At 37.7% G+C, this 14594-nt stretch overlaps 1 protein-coding gene across 1 annotated transcript in view; it reads right to left on the bottom strand.

The window, feature by feature from the left end:
- Positions 1-213: 213 nt before the first annotated feature.
- The window catches only part of Pwwp3b (PWWP domain containing 3B), a 43060-nt gene continuing 28679 nt past the window's right edge, over positions 214-14594 (bottom strand). The window contains exon 4 of the transcript XR_007830179.1: positions 214-359. The gene's annotated coding sequence lies outside the window, so the exon portion shown is untranslated. The remainder of the gene's footprint in view (positions 360-14594) is intronic.

Genomic DNA, 14594 nt, shown 5'->3' with positions numbered 1-14594 from the left:
TAAAAAATCTTTTCCATTCTGTAGCCTGTTTTGTCTGGATGATAGTGTCCTTTGCTATACAGAAGCTTTTCAATTTCATGAGATCCCATTTATTGATTGTTGGCCTTTGTGCCTCTGCTGTTGGTGTTCTGTTCAGGCAGTTATTTCCTGTGCCAGTGAGTTTAGGGCTCTTCCATACTCTCTCGTCTATCAGGTTTTATGTTGAGGTCTTTATTCACTTGGAGTTGAATTTGGTGCAGGGTGATAAGCATGGATCTTCTACATGCAGCCATCCTGTTTGACCAACACTATTTGTTGAAGATGCTGTCTTTTTTCCTCAGTGTGTATTTCTGGCTTCTTTATAAAAATCAGGTGCATGGCTACAGGAAACAGAAGGTATAGGATTCAGTCTTAGGAAGGAGGAAATACTGACTTATGACAATGTAAATGAGCTTATATGACATTGTCTTAAGTAAAACTCATGAAATACAACCAAAGCAAATAATATGTATTCTAAAATTTATGTAAGAGCTAAAAAATACTTAAACATACAGAAACAGAATAGAAATAGCACAGGTCAGGTTGGTGGAAATGAAGAGATGTAGGTCAAGCTTTCAGCTACAACATAAATAAGTTCTGAAGGTCTACTTACAGAATACTTACCACAGTTAATAATAATGTTATGTGCAGTTTGAATAAATATTTTCACTGCTAAATTTTTTAATCCCTTTTTACTTTTTTAGTTGGCATTCAAAATATTTGACTTCATGATGACATTTCATCATGTTTGGTCCCTAAACGCTCTTCTCATTACTCTTAATCTGTTTGTCCCCTTCTTACCAATTATATGTGCTATATATGAGAATTTTTGCATCTGTGCTCACAGGGGAAATTGGTCTGTAATTCTCTCTCTTTGTCGAGTCTTTATGTGGCTTGGGTATCAGGGTAACTGTGGCCTCATAAAATGAATTGGTCAATGTTCCTTCTGTTTCAATTTTTTTGTGGAGTAATTTGAGGAGTCTTGACATTAACTATTCTTTGAAAGTCTGGTAGAATTCTGAGATAAAACCACCTGGCCTTGAGCTATTTTTTTTAGGAGACCTTTAATGACTGTTTCTATTTCACTGGGGGTTATACATCTGTTTAAATTGCTTGCTGGTCTTGATTTAACTTTGTTAAGTAGTACATGTTGAGGAAAGTATTCATTTCTATTAAAAATTTCAATTTGGTGGAGTATAGGCTTTTAAAGCATGTCCTTATGATTCTCTGGACTTCTTTCTGAGCATCTGTTGCTATGCTCCCTTTCATTTCTAATCTTGTTAATTTGGATCTCCCCTCCCCCTTTGCCTTTTAGTTAATTTGGTCAAGGGTATGTCAATCATAGTGATGTTCTCAAAAACCAAACTTAGTTGCATTGATTCTTTATAAATTTTTGTTTCTGTTTTATTGATTTCATCCATGAGTTTTATTATTTTTGTCATTTACTTCTTTTGAGTATTATTTCTTCTTTTTCTAGAGCTTTCAGGTGTGCTGCTGTTACAAATTTGAGATCTTTCCAATTACTTTATGTAGATACTTTGTGCTATGAACTTGCCTCTTAGAACCCCCTTCTTTGTGTCACATAAGGTTGGGTACTTTGTGTTTGCATTTTTGATCAGTTCTAGGAAGCTTTTAATTTCTCTTAATCCATTTTTCATTCTGTAGTGAGTTGTTCAGTTTCCATGAGCTTGTAAATTTTCTGTCATTTCTTTTATTGCCAATATCCAGTTCTAATCTGTTTTGGTCAGATCAGATGCAGAGTGTTATTTCAGTTTTCTTGTATCTGTTGTGACTTGCTTTGTATCCAAGTATGTGGTCAAGTCTATGGAAAGTTCTATAAGCTGCTGAGAAAAAGTATACTATTTTGTACTTGGATGGAATGATATATATATATATATATATATATATATATATATATATATATATATATATATATATATATATATATATACAAACTCCATTTAGTTTATGATATCATTTAGCTCCAGCATTTCTTTGCTTAGTGTTTTACTGGGTGACCTGTCTACTGGTGAGAGTGGGTTATTGAAGTTTCCCACTATTATTGTGTGAGGGTCAGCATATGGTTTAAGCTGTAGTAATGTTGCTTTTTATGAACTTGGTGCACTTGTATTTGGTGAACAAAGTTTAGAGTTGCAGTACCTTCTTGGTGAATTTGATGTGTATATAATGTCCTTTTCCTATCTCTGGATTAGTTCTGTTTTGAAGTCTATTTTGTCAGATACAAAAATTGCTACAACATATGTTTCTTAGGTTCATTTGCTTGCAATATCTTTTTCTACTCTTTACCCTGAGGTGATGTCTATCCTTGATGTTAAGGTGTGTTTCTTAGGCACAACAGAAAGATGGCTCCTATTTTTGCATTCATTCTGTTAGTTGCTATATTTTTATTCATGGAATTAAGACCACTGATATTGAGAGATCAGTGAGCAGTTTTTGTTGATTCCCAATATTTTTTTGTTGTGACGTGTGTTTCACTCCCTCTTTTGATTGTTGGTCTGAGATTATTTATTCCTTGTGTTTTCTTGAGTGTAACTAACCTCTTCAGGTTGAAGTCTTTATTCTAGTGTCATACATAGTGACACTGCTTAAATTTGGTTTTACTATGGAATGTATTTGTTTCTCCAGCTATCTTGATTGAAATTTTGCTGAGTATAGTAAGCTGGATGGTCCTTTTGGGTTTTAGAGTCGCCACTGAAAAGTCAGTTATTATTCTAATAGGTCTGCCTTTAAATGTCACTTTACCTTTTTCCCTTGCAGCATTTAATATTCTTTCCTTTTTCTGTATGTTTAGCATTTGATATTATGTGTTGTAGGGAATTTCTTTTCTGGTCCAGTGTATTGGGTATTCTGCATACATCTTGTACCAAACTAGGCACTTCCTTCTTTAGGTTAGGGAAAATTTCTTCTGTGATTTTGCCAAAAGTATTTTCTTTTGACCCACCTGTATTTCTTCTCCTCCTTCTATTCTTTTTTAAAACTGTAAATAAGTAAATAAATAAATATAAATATTACACATTTACAGTAATAATTAAATTAATGGATTTATTAATATCCTCCTAGGGACCTTGATCATATTCATCATATCTATTTGAAGTCCTTGTCTTGTACTTCAGCTATATTGCATCCCTCAGGGCCTATTGTAGTTGGGTTGCTGGGCTCTAGTGGAGACATATGGTCTTGGTTGTTATTGGTTGTGATTTTACATCGGTGTCTAGCCATTTGCATTTAGAATGATTATAATTCTAGGTGTTGATTTCTGGTCTTATCTTTGTTGGTTGGATTTTTCCATTCCTTGATTTCTATAGCACTTTCTGGGTCTTAGGAACATGTGATAACTGTGGGATGCTTGTTAAAGAGTGCTTCTGATTCCCTGCCAGGCATGAATCCTGGGGATCCTATGTAGAACTAGTTTCTAGGTATTTGGAGGTGGCACTCAAGAATGGGGATGAGCTATAGAAGGGCAGGGGGATGAGAACATCCACTAGAGGGAGGAAAGCTAGGTCTGCCACTAGAATATGATTCCCTGGCTCCTGTGCCTATCTAGTTTCCAGGGAAATAATATCTGGGTATTGGCCAGTGACACAAAGGGATAGGGTGAAGAAGGCAGGCTGTAGGAGAAGATATGTTTAGTCCCTTTGGAATGGGAGCAGAAAGGAAGAAGAAGCTACATTAAGTGGTCTGCTAACAAGCTGGAGATAAGACCAGGGAATTAGACTTGAAGAATGCTAAAGAGAATGAAAATCACCTACCTGATTTCCTGGTCAATGGGCCCAGAGGGTTTCCAGGGAGAGATCCCCAAACACTAATTAAGAACAATTAACTCTTGGAAATTCTTGAAGGGCTGCTTCAGACTGATCCAATCAATCAGTCATGTAAATTTACTTAGGAAACAACATAGCTTCAGTTTAGCAAGTGAAATTGATAGGAGCGAAAGGAGACAAAAACAATGATGGAAAGAAAAATTTGGAACCCTAGAGAAACTTTTGTTTAGAGATATATTTTTTTTTCTATTTGCCCAGCCTAGTCCGGAATGTGGATTTATCTTACCTCATTGTACTCAGTCCTTAGATAACATATACATGTCTCCATACCAGACCTCAAAGAAAATTGTCTTTCGAGATAGGGTGTCGTATATCTCAGGATGTTCTAAAAAAATCACTAATTTAACCAAGAATACCCTTGAACTTGTGATCCTCCTCCCTCTGCCTTCTTCGTACTGGGGTTATAAGTGTGTGCTTTCACATATGTTTTACACAGGGATTTTTATATTCTAAGTAAGTACTTTATCAACTAAGCTCAAAAGAAAAATAAACAAAACACACGAATAGATTTTCTAAGTGTTAGATATAAAAACTATATACAATAGCAGTTTGGACACAATGAGTGGTTATAGAAATAATTTTCAGGTGATGTCTGATAAAATACAACAACCTGAAGTCACAACAATAAAATTATTAAGTGTAGAGTCTTCCTGAGACACTAAAAAGATAAAATAACAAGTTAAGAGATTACATACTTGGTGTTTGAAAGGGAAAGCCCTCAAGTTCTGGCTCAAGGAGAAGGGAATGCCCAGCATTCTGAGAGAACACAGACATTTTCCTTTTTCTTATTGTTATACATCATATCACATACAACATTTTATTAAAAAGCATTATGAAATTAAATGTTGGCCCTTAAATTATACAACATTTGGCAAAGTTATGAAATTTTCTCAATTTGCCCAAAATGTACATTTCAGTCTGTATTTAACTGCCCTATGAATTTTGCTCAACATTCACAGGAAGTGGCAGAGTTGAGGAAAACTGATTATTTCATATTTCCTAGAACCTTGCAAACTTACACATGACACACAAACCAACTCCACTTTTACTAGAACTGAACTTCTGTGTTTGTCCCTGAAAGCAAATAACTATGGCTGCTACAAGATGCCAGAAATTGTGCTGAGTAAAGATGTATAAAATATTATTCATTATCCAGGGAACAATCCCCATGCATGCTGGTTTTATACAGTGGAAGAATTCAGCTTCTCAAAAATTTGTCATGCCAAAATCTCATTTGTTTGAAAATAAATACCCTCACACATACGATACTACATAGTTCATTTATATTATTTGTCAGTTGGACTCTCAACCTAGGTAAGCAAATATTTTTGTTTCATATAACTCTATAAAATAACCATCTCACATCCTAATTTTAAAAGAGGATTTCCAAACGTTAGTTTGCATAAAATCTCCTTGTGTTTGTGCTGGTTAGTTTTGCCAACTTTCTATAAAGTAGAGTTACCTGGGGCGATTGAACCTTAATTGAGGAAACACCTCTGTCATATTAGTCTATGTGAATGTCTGTGGGGCCATCTGCTTGATCTACGGTGGATATGGGATGGTGTTGCCAACTATGGGCACAGTGCCACCGTGGTGGCCCCAGCTTGTCAAAGAAAGCAAGATGACCAGTCATGATAGCACATGCTTTTAATCTCAGCACTCAAGAGGCAGAGGTAAGGAATGTCCTGTGATTTCAAGGCTAACCTTGTCTACATAGTTTTAGAAAATTTAGAAAATTTTGTCTAAAAAGAGACAGAAAGCAAGCAAGCTGAGCCAGCCACGGAGAGTAATACAGTACTCAGCACTCACCCAGTAGTTCCTCTCTCCAGGTTCCTACCTTGAATTCCTGTTTTGTTTCCTTACATGAATAGACAATCTTGTGGAAGCTTAAGCAAAATGAATCCGTTCTTCCTCAGGTTGCTTTTGGTTGTGGGTTTTATTATAGGAATAGAGAAGCAAATGGAAAAGTGCCTTGAAACTAAAAATAACATGAAGTGCTTCCATGTTGGCTAGTTTTATGTGAACTTGACACAAGCTAGGAGATGGGTCTTTAGCTGAGAAAATTCTTCCAACAAAGTGGCCCATGGGCAAGCTTGTTGTGTATTTTTTACTTAGTGATCCATGTGAGAGTGCCCAGCCCATTGTGGGTGCTGTGGTGCCATTCCTGGGCAGGTGGTCCTGGGTGATATAAGAAAGTAGACTGGGCAAGCCGGAGGAACAAGCTGGTAAGCAGTACCCCTCCATGGCTGCTGCATCAGTTTCTGTCTCAAATTACAGCCCATGCTTTCCTAGATGGTGGACTACAAAGTACAAAATAAAGTAAACAATTTCTTCTCCAAGTTGCTTTTGGCAATGGTGTTTTATCATAGCAATTGAAGCCCTTACTAAGACAGCTTCCTTATAATATATTGGGATATTTATTTTAAAATGACATATAAATGCATCTGAAGGTCAGATGGGGTCTATTAATATATATTTTATCCCTTAGAAGTATTCAATGCTGTGATTTTTAATTTATTCATAGTTTCACAGCCATCACTACTATCAACTTTTAAGTATAAAAATAAAATTTTATAGTCATTCATAGTCAGTCACATGTTTCTTTTTGTGTACTATCCTCCTATAGATCCATGAAGCACTTTTTATCTCTATGTATTATTATTATTATTATTATTATTATTATTATTATTATTATTATATCATAATTATATTCCGATCACAGTTTTCCCTCAATCACCTTCTCACAGTCCTCCTTCCACCTTCTCTCTCTCTCTCTCTCTCTCTCTCTCTCTCTCTCTCTCTCTTTCAGATACATTCCTCCTCTGTTTTCCTGTTCAGGAAATAGATGCCTTTCAGTGACATCAACTGATACAATAAGACTAGGAATCAGCCCTCATATCAAGGCTAGGTGACACAACCTAGTAGGAGGGAAAGGATCCCAAGAGCAGACACAGGAAGCCAGCGACACCCCTCTATTGTGACTGACACTCTACTGTTAGGAGTTCCACAGGAACAGCTTATCTTTTTAAAAATAATTTATTTATTTATTGTAATAATTTTCTTTTCTTTTTTTTTTTTTTTGAAGTTTTAAAAAAATTTATTCTTGTTACATCTCAATGGTTATCCCATCCCTTGTATCCTCCCATTCTTCCCTCCCTCCCACTTTTCCCTTACTCCCCTCCCCTATGACTGTGACTGAGGGGGACCTCCTCCCCCTGTATATGCTCATAGGGTGTCAAGTCTCTTCTTGGTAGCCTGCTATCCTTCCTCTGAGTGCCACCAGGTCTCCCTACTCAGGGGACATGGTCAAATATGAGGCACCAGAGTTTGTGTGAAAGTCATACCCCACTCTCCACTCAACTGTGGAGAATGTCCTGTCCATTGGCTAGATCTGGGTAGGGGTTTGAAGTTTCCGGCCCGTATTGTACTTGGCTGGTGTCATAGTTTGAGTGGGACCCCTGGGCCCAAATCTGCCTATCATAATGTTCTTCTTGTAGGCTTCTAGGACCCTCTGGATCCTTCTACTTTGCTATTCTTCCATGCTTCTCTCATCTAGAGTCCCAATAGGATGTCCTCCCCTCTGTCCCAGTTTCCTGGTAAGAGAAGACTTTCATGGGACATGCCCCTTGGGCTAGTATGCAGATATAAGTGAGTATATACCATTTGACTCTTTCTGCTTCTGAGTTAACTCACTCATTATGATCATTTCTAGCTCAATCCATTTGTCCACAAATTTCGGGAATTCCTTGTTTTTAATAGCTGAGCAGTATTCCATAGTGTATATGTACCACAGTTTCTTTATCCATTCTTCTACTGAGGGACACATAGGCTGTTTCCATGATCTGGCTATTATGAATAAGGCTGCTATGAACAGGGTTGAGCAAATTTTCTTGTTGTGTGCTGGAGCATCTTCTGGGTATATTCCAAAGAGTGGAATAGCTGGATTTTGAGGAAGCCCTATTCCCAGTTTTCTGAGATAGCAACAGATAGATTTCCAAGGAACAGCTTATCTTTTGCCCAACTTTTCCTGTCTTCTCTCTCCTCTAAACACCACAGCCTCCGGAGCTGCTTTCTTCTTCTCTATGGCTATGAGATTAATTATTCTTCTTTTCTACATATGGGTGAAATCACTCATTATTTACTCTTAGGTGTATATATGTGTATGTGGTGGGGGAGGAAATGGGGGGTTTGTACTTGTGGAAACTAGAGGCAGAATTAGGATATCTTCTTCAATTATTCTTTACCTTCATTTTTAAAATTTTTATTATATTTCATTTTTTATATTATTTCACATGAATAAACTACATAGAGCAAGAACCATGAAACAATCAGGAATTACATTCATGTTACATTCATAGTGTTTTGGCTATTTGTATTTGGCAGCCTTGAAGAAAACATCTTTTTGTATCTTGGTGAGTCTAAAAATCTGAATGAAGGGGTTCGAAGTTTACTGAACATATTGTCCTTGGCTGGTGCCATAGTTTGAGAAGGACCCCTGGGCCCGGATCTGCCTGTCCCAGTGTTCTTCTTGTAGGCTTCTAGGACCCTCTGGATCCTTTTATTTTGCTATTCTCCCATGCGTCTCTCATTTAGAGTCCCAATAGGATGCCTTCCCCTCTGTCCCAGTTTCCTGGTAAGTGAAGGCTTTCGTGGGACATGCCCCGTGGGCTAGTATGCAGATATAAGTGAGTATATACCATTTGACTCTTTCTGCTTCTGGGTTAACTCACTCATTATGATCATTTCTAGTTCAATCTATTTGTCCACAAATTTCGGGAATTCCTTGTTTTTAGTAGCTGAGTAATAGTCCATAGTATAAATGTACCACAGTTTCTTTATCCATTCTTCTACTGAGGGACACAGGCTGTTTCCATGTTCTGGCTATTATGAATAAGGCCGCAATGAACATGGTTGAGCATAGGTCCTTGTTGTGTGCTGGAGCATATTCTCTAAACTTCGAACCCCTACCCAGATCTAGCCAATGGACAGGACATTCTCCACAGTTGAGTGGAGAGTGGGGACTGACTTTTACACATACGCTGGTGCCTCATATTTGACCATGTCCCCTGGATGGGGAGACCTAGTGGCACTCAGAGGAAGTATAGCAGGCTACCAAGAAGAGACTTGATACTCTATGAGCATATACAGGGGAAGGAGGTCCCCCTCAGTCACAGTCACAGGGGAGGAAAGTAAGGGGAAAATGGAAGGGAGGGAGGAATGAGAGGATACAAAGGATGGGATAACAATTGAGATGTAATATGAATAAATAAAAAAATATATTAAAAAGTAAAATTTTGAATGTAAATCAATGTCCATCATATCTCATCATTATCAACTTAAAACATCTATCAGACCTAAAAACGTCTTAACCCCTAAACAACTAAGCTTAATTGTAAGGCTAAACCATCTAGTCTTCAACACCATCAGAGACTTAAGAAGGAATGTAACTCAAATACCTGAGTGAACTGGAAGTGCAGATAAGCAGCTTCCAAAATGAAAAAAAAAAAAAAAAAAAAAAAAAAAAAAAAAAAAAAAAAGATAAAGATAAAGGCAGTTTACTGCGTGAACGGTCAGCCAAAATTCTCTATAACGGGGGAGCATCATCTTCAGCCTTCTGGCCCAATATATCTGACAGACATATTTGTGAGGTAGGAACTACTGAGGACTTGTTTACCCTGTCTTGGCAGAATTTAGCCATTGACTCTGCCTGCATTCCAAGCTTGCCCATTTTTAGGCAGAATTCTGTCTGTGGCAGTGAGCTCATTTTGCCTAGTGGCTGGCTTGCCTCATTTGAAGCTATCTCCATAAGGAGTTTCTTTGATGCTCATCATCCTCTTTGAGGTAGGCTGGGTGTTGCCAGGAGCTAACCTGTCTCATTGTCAATGGAGCTTTAAAATAACAAAAACATTTTAAAATGCCATATTCTATAGGTCTCTGAGGTTTTTGAAGACCTTATCTATTTTGCCTTATCTTTCTATAGAGCCATATCTATCTGTTACACCTAGAATATATATTATTGTGATAAAAATAGACTAGTAATTGACATGACCATGATTTGATCAAGTAACAAATATCTTGAGTTGCTTAATTATCCTAAAGAGCCTGCAATACCACTTTCAAAGTATTGGAAGTAAGCCTTGTAGTATAATTGAGATGTATGGGTACAATACCTCATATTAGAGTAGAAAATATATAATGTGTGTGAAGAATAATCTTACATTTGAATTCTATAGCAATGTATCAAAATTAGACTTATTTTGCATCAATATACAAACAAATCTCTATACCAATGAATTAAAAATAACCTTATTTGTGAGTAACAATTAAGGCCTTAAGTTGAGGAGTAGATTCAATAATCTACATTTTGTTCTATCATCCCTATATATTTCTATATCCCCCCTTTTTTCTTTTCAACTCCTATCTCCATGCCTACAAGAAAAAGATAAAGGGAAAGAGAGACATCCCTGAGTCCAACATTGTTTTCTCTCTGAATAAGACCAATAATAACTTATAACCAACTCCCAAAGAAAGTATGCATCTGTAGTCCAAGAGAACAAACAAAAACCTACCCTTAGGGAAAATAGGTCTGATTTGGGGCAAATAATCCCTTTGTAGGGGCCCAAATAAATCTGGAGAAAATGGTTAAACAAGCCAGGAATAGCTGTTGTGTTCCAGTTTCTAAATGTTGAGAAATCCCAGGCTTAATTAGAGTCCTGTGTGGGACAGTCTGTAATGCTGGACCAATTGGGATTGGAAGCTTTCTTCGAAGCTTTCCTGGGAGCTGTCCTGTTCTGATGGGCAACAGCAACTGAAGCACCTGGGGCTGGAACATGAAGGATACAGGATGTCAGCGCCCAACATGCTGAGAGGAATGAATCCTGTCAAGTCTGATTCAGTGTCAGGTTCTTTTGTTCTGAACATACAATTTCTCATAAGCATTATACAGTCCTAAAATTATAACTGTATGAGGTGTGCAAGTTGCACAGAACAATTAAGGCTGGTTCTCTACTCTTTGTATGAGCAGAAGAAAGACATCTGCAAATATTTATTCATGCCATACAAAGAATGGCATCTAATAATAAGTCACACGGATCCTGTAGCCAACAAGAAGCCTTGTCTATGCATAGACATTCATATCTCAGCCAATTTAAGAGTTGTTCCTATTTAGTGGGATTAGCAATATAAGTTACCTACTTGCTCTGCAGTTTGAATTCTTCACATCCTGATTGTAGCCCCCTCCATCATCCCCTCCTGATCCCACCTCCCTCATCACCTCCCAATCTCATCCTCCCTCCCTCATCCCTTCTCCCTTCCTCCCCTAGTCCTCAGAAAGGGGAGTTTTCCTCCACTAATATCTATCAAGTCTCATTTGTACCACCTGTGTCCTCTTCCCCTGTGGCCTGGCAAGGCTACCCAGCCAGGGGGGAAGTGATCAACTATGGTTCATTTACACAACGGAATAGTATTCAGCTATCAAAAAGAAGGAAATCTTGACATTTGCAGGCAAATGGATGGAACTAGAGACAATCATCCTGAGTGGGGTAATCCAGACCCAGAAAGACACGCATGGTATATACTCATTCATAAGCGGATATTAGCCACTTAATACAGGAGAACCACATTATAATACAGAAACTGATGTGCCAATCACGGTCCATGTATGATGTGGACCTAGACCCTCTGCTCATATGTCGTATATAGGCAGTACAGTCTCCTTGTGGGTCCCACAATATGGAGAGTAGGGACTACTTCTAACATGCACTCTGGCCTCCGAACATTGATCACTTGACTTTCATTTTTGAGACAAGGTCTCTCAATGAACCTGAAACTCATGGCTTTGGATAGGTAACAACTAGCCAGCAAGTCACAAGGGATCCTCTTGTGTATGCCTACCTTCCCCACCCCCCCCACCCCCGCCCAGCACTAGGATCACAGGTATTCACCATCACACAGCATTTTTACTTGGAGACTAGGGATCAGACTCAGGTCTTCATACTTGTATGGCACATTCACAGCGAGTTCTTTACTAATTAAAGGTACCCCAAACCTTTGTCCCCAGAGCTGTTTTTCTAATATTGCTTACCAAAGAACAAAATTGATACCAGCCTCTCAGGGGAAATGACACAGATGTAACAATGTACTCATAGGGTTTGTAGTGTTAGTATATGTTTGTTTGAGACAAAGTTTTGCTATACAGCCCAGGCTGATCTCAAACTCACCATCCTCTTGCTTCAGCTTCCTGAGTCCCGCACCATGACCAGCTTGGAGTAATTTTTAATTTTTAAAAATTTAAATATCCTCCAAAGTTTCAGAAATGGAAGAACTCACAAAAATTATTTTTTTTACATTTCTCATACTATTTGTTTTGAGAACTATTTGTTATACCTAGTTTTAGTTTTAACTTTTTTCTTCTTTGTTAAATTAGTGTAAAAGATATGTTAATTATTTATTTGTATTTCTTTTTCTTTTTTTTTGCCTTCTATTTTTATTTATTTATTTTTTTTTCATTTTTTTCTTTTTTTTTTATTAATTTATTCTTGTTACATCTCAATGTTTATCCCATCCCTTGTATCCTCCCATTCCTCCCCCCCCCATTTTCCCATTATTCCCCTCCCCTATGACTGTTCTTGAGGGGGATTACGTCCCCCTATATATTCTCATAGGGTATCAAGTCTCTTCTTGGCTACCTGCTGTCCTTCCTCTGAGTGCCACCAGGTCTCCCCCTCCAGGGGACATGGTCAAATGTGAGGCACCAGAGTACGTACTCTGGTGCCTCATATTTGTATTTCTTTAATCAGAACTCATTGAAAAGTAAGATGTGAGTAACAGTGAGAGCAGTTTTATCTTTGGTAATCTATAGCCAAAATACTTTAAAGTACTTGCCTTTGAACTACCTCATTTTTTGGACTATAAGACGCACCTAACCATAAGACAAAGCCAGTTTTTAGAGTAGTTAAACAGGAAAAACAGTAAAAACAGCAATGGGGCCATAAGGCGCACCCTAATCCTCCCATATGTTGGAGAAGGGAGTGTGTCTTATGGCTGGAAAAATACAGTAGACAGCTTTACTAAGAAAAACTTTGAATCTGCTGGAAAATCGATGCTTTCACCAACTTCCAGCAAAAGAGTGGTCTACATCAATTTATGGCCTAGAGAAAGCCAGAATGAATCTTCACTGTGCACAACCACATCCAAAGGAAATAGAAAGGGCTGATAAAGACACACTTAATGTTTTCCCTAAGTTTACAAAGCTCACCAATCCTACAGAGGAACAGGAAGGCTATCGAGAAAGAGAGATCAAGACTATTACTTTCAAATCAGACCTTTCTTTCACAAAGAGTTAGAAAACCCCTTGATCTCGAATACTTTCCATTCCATGCTCCTCCAGGCCTTCAATCTTTTAACACATGACTTAACCATGAGTTAACCTGAAAGTAAAGAAAGTGTGTAGTTACATGCGGCCACTGGATCTTATTGGAGACAGCTTTCTTTCAGTGTGTTTCACCTTTTTAGCTTGCATTTTGAGCCCCTTTTCTGGCAGGAAAGTAATAAATTGTCAGTGAACTCTTTGGCCTCCACACTCTCTCCTAAGCTAGGTTTCCCACATACACGTCAGCCAGATGTCCATTTGCAAACACAGCCCTGCTGTCTTTAGATCTAGTATTGCACCATGTGTTTACTTTTATTTCTTATCATTTAATGTTTATCTATGTTGTTCAATATAATGTGCGAGAGATTCTTAAAAAATATTAGATCACATGAAATGGCATCAATAGAGAGAGATGCTCCATGTGGAGGAAAACTCCTTTCCCTTTATAAATTTCAAATAAATGAACCAATTCCAAGGAAATTAATAAAAATCCAATTTTGCTCTTGTGCCAGATTTAATTAAAACCCTAAAAGCATAAAAGCGTACATCATATTTAGTTGTTTTATCTAATGTTGCCAAAGTGCTCCAAATGCTTGGCTTCTATCAACTTAATTCAGTCACTCTACTCTGGCAAACATTTCCCTAGAGTTGGTAGAGGGATTTCAAAGTCTCAGAAATCATAGCTATCACATGGCAACTTTCTCATGAGCCTGCCTTTCTTACAGGAAAATAAAGAGCAGGACTTAAGAAGTTAGGTTTGTGTATTACTCCTTCATTCAATGTATTTAACAAATGTCAAGTAGGTATGTGTTAGGAAATCTATTCACAAATTTTAAGACAATTGTCCTGTATCAAACCATTTCCTCAGAACACACTCAGAAGGTGTTGACAAAGCCCATAGTAACAATTATATGATAGTTGATGAAAAGAAATGTGATGCTTAATATTGCTGGTCAGCTCGGACAGACCAAGAATCACATAGGAGATAAATCTCTGGGCATGCCTGTGGATGACTGTCTGTATTAGGTGAACTGATATCCACCACCCTATAGATACCACCATTCCCAGGGTGTGAGGTCCAGATTGAATAAAAAGGACAATGAGGGCTGAGCATCAGAATTCCTCTTTTTTCTTCCTCACTGTAGACCTAATGTGATTAGCTGCCTCAATCTCCTATTGACATAATTTCTCTGCCAAGATGGATTGTATCCTTTAAGAGCAAAAGTAAACCTTCTTCCCATTGCTTTTCTCAGGAATTTCAATAGAGCAACATATAGTATCTATTATAGCTGGGTGCATGAACACATTTTTAGCTTCACTATTTCTTAATCGTGAACTTTAGATGGGGAAATTTCATTTCAAGG

This window comes from Acomys russatus, chromosome X (assembly GCF_903995435.1).
Source record: "Acomys russatus chromosome X, mAcoRus1.1, whole genome shotgun sequence".
Lineage (NCBI taxonomy): Eukaryota > Metazoa > Chordata > Mammalia > Rodentia > Muridae > Acomys > Acomys russatus.
Note: the sequence above shows the minus strand (reverse complement) of the source record. Positions and strands in the feature narration are given on the sequence as shown.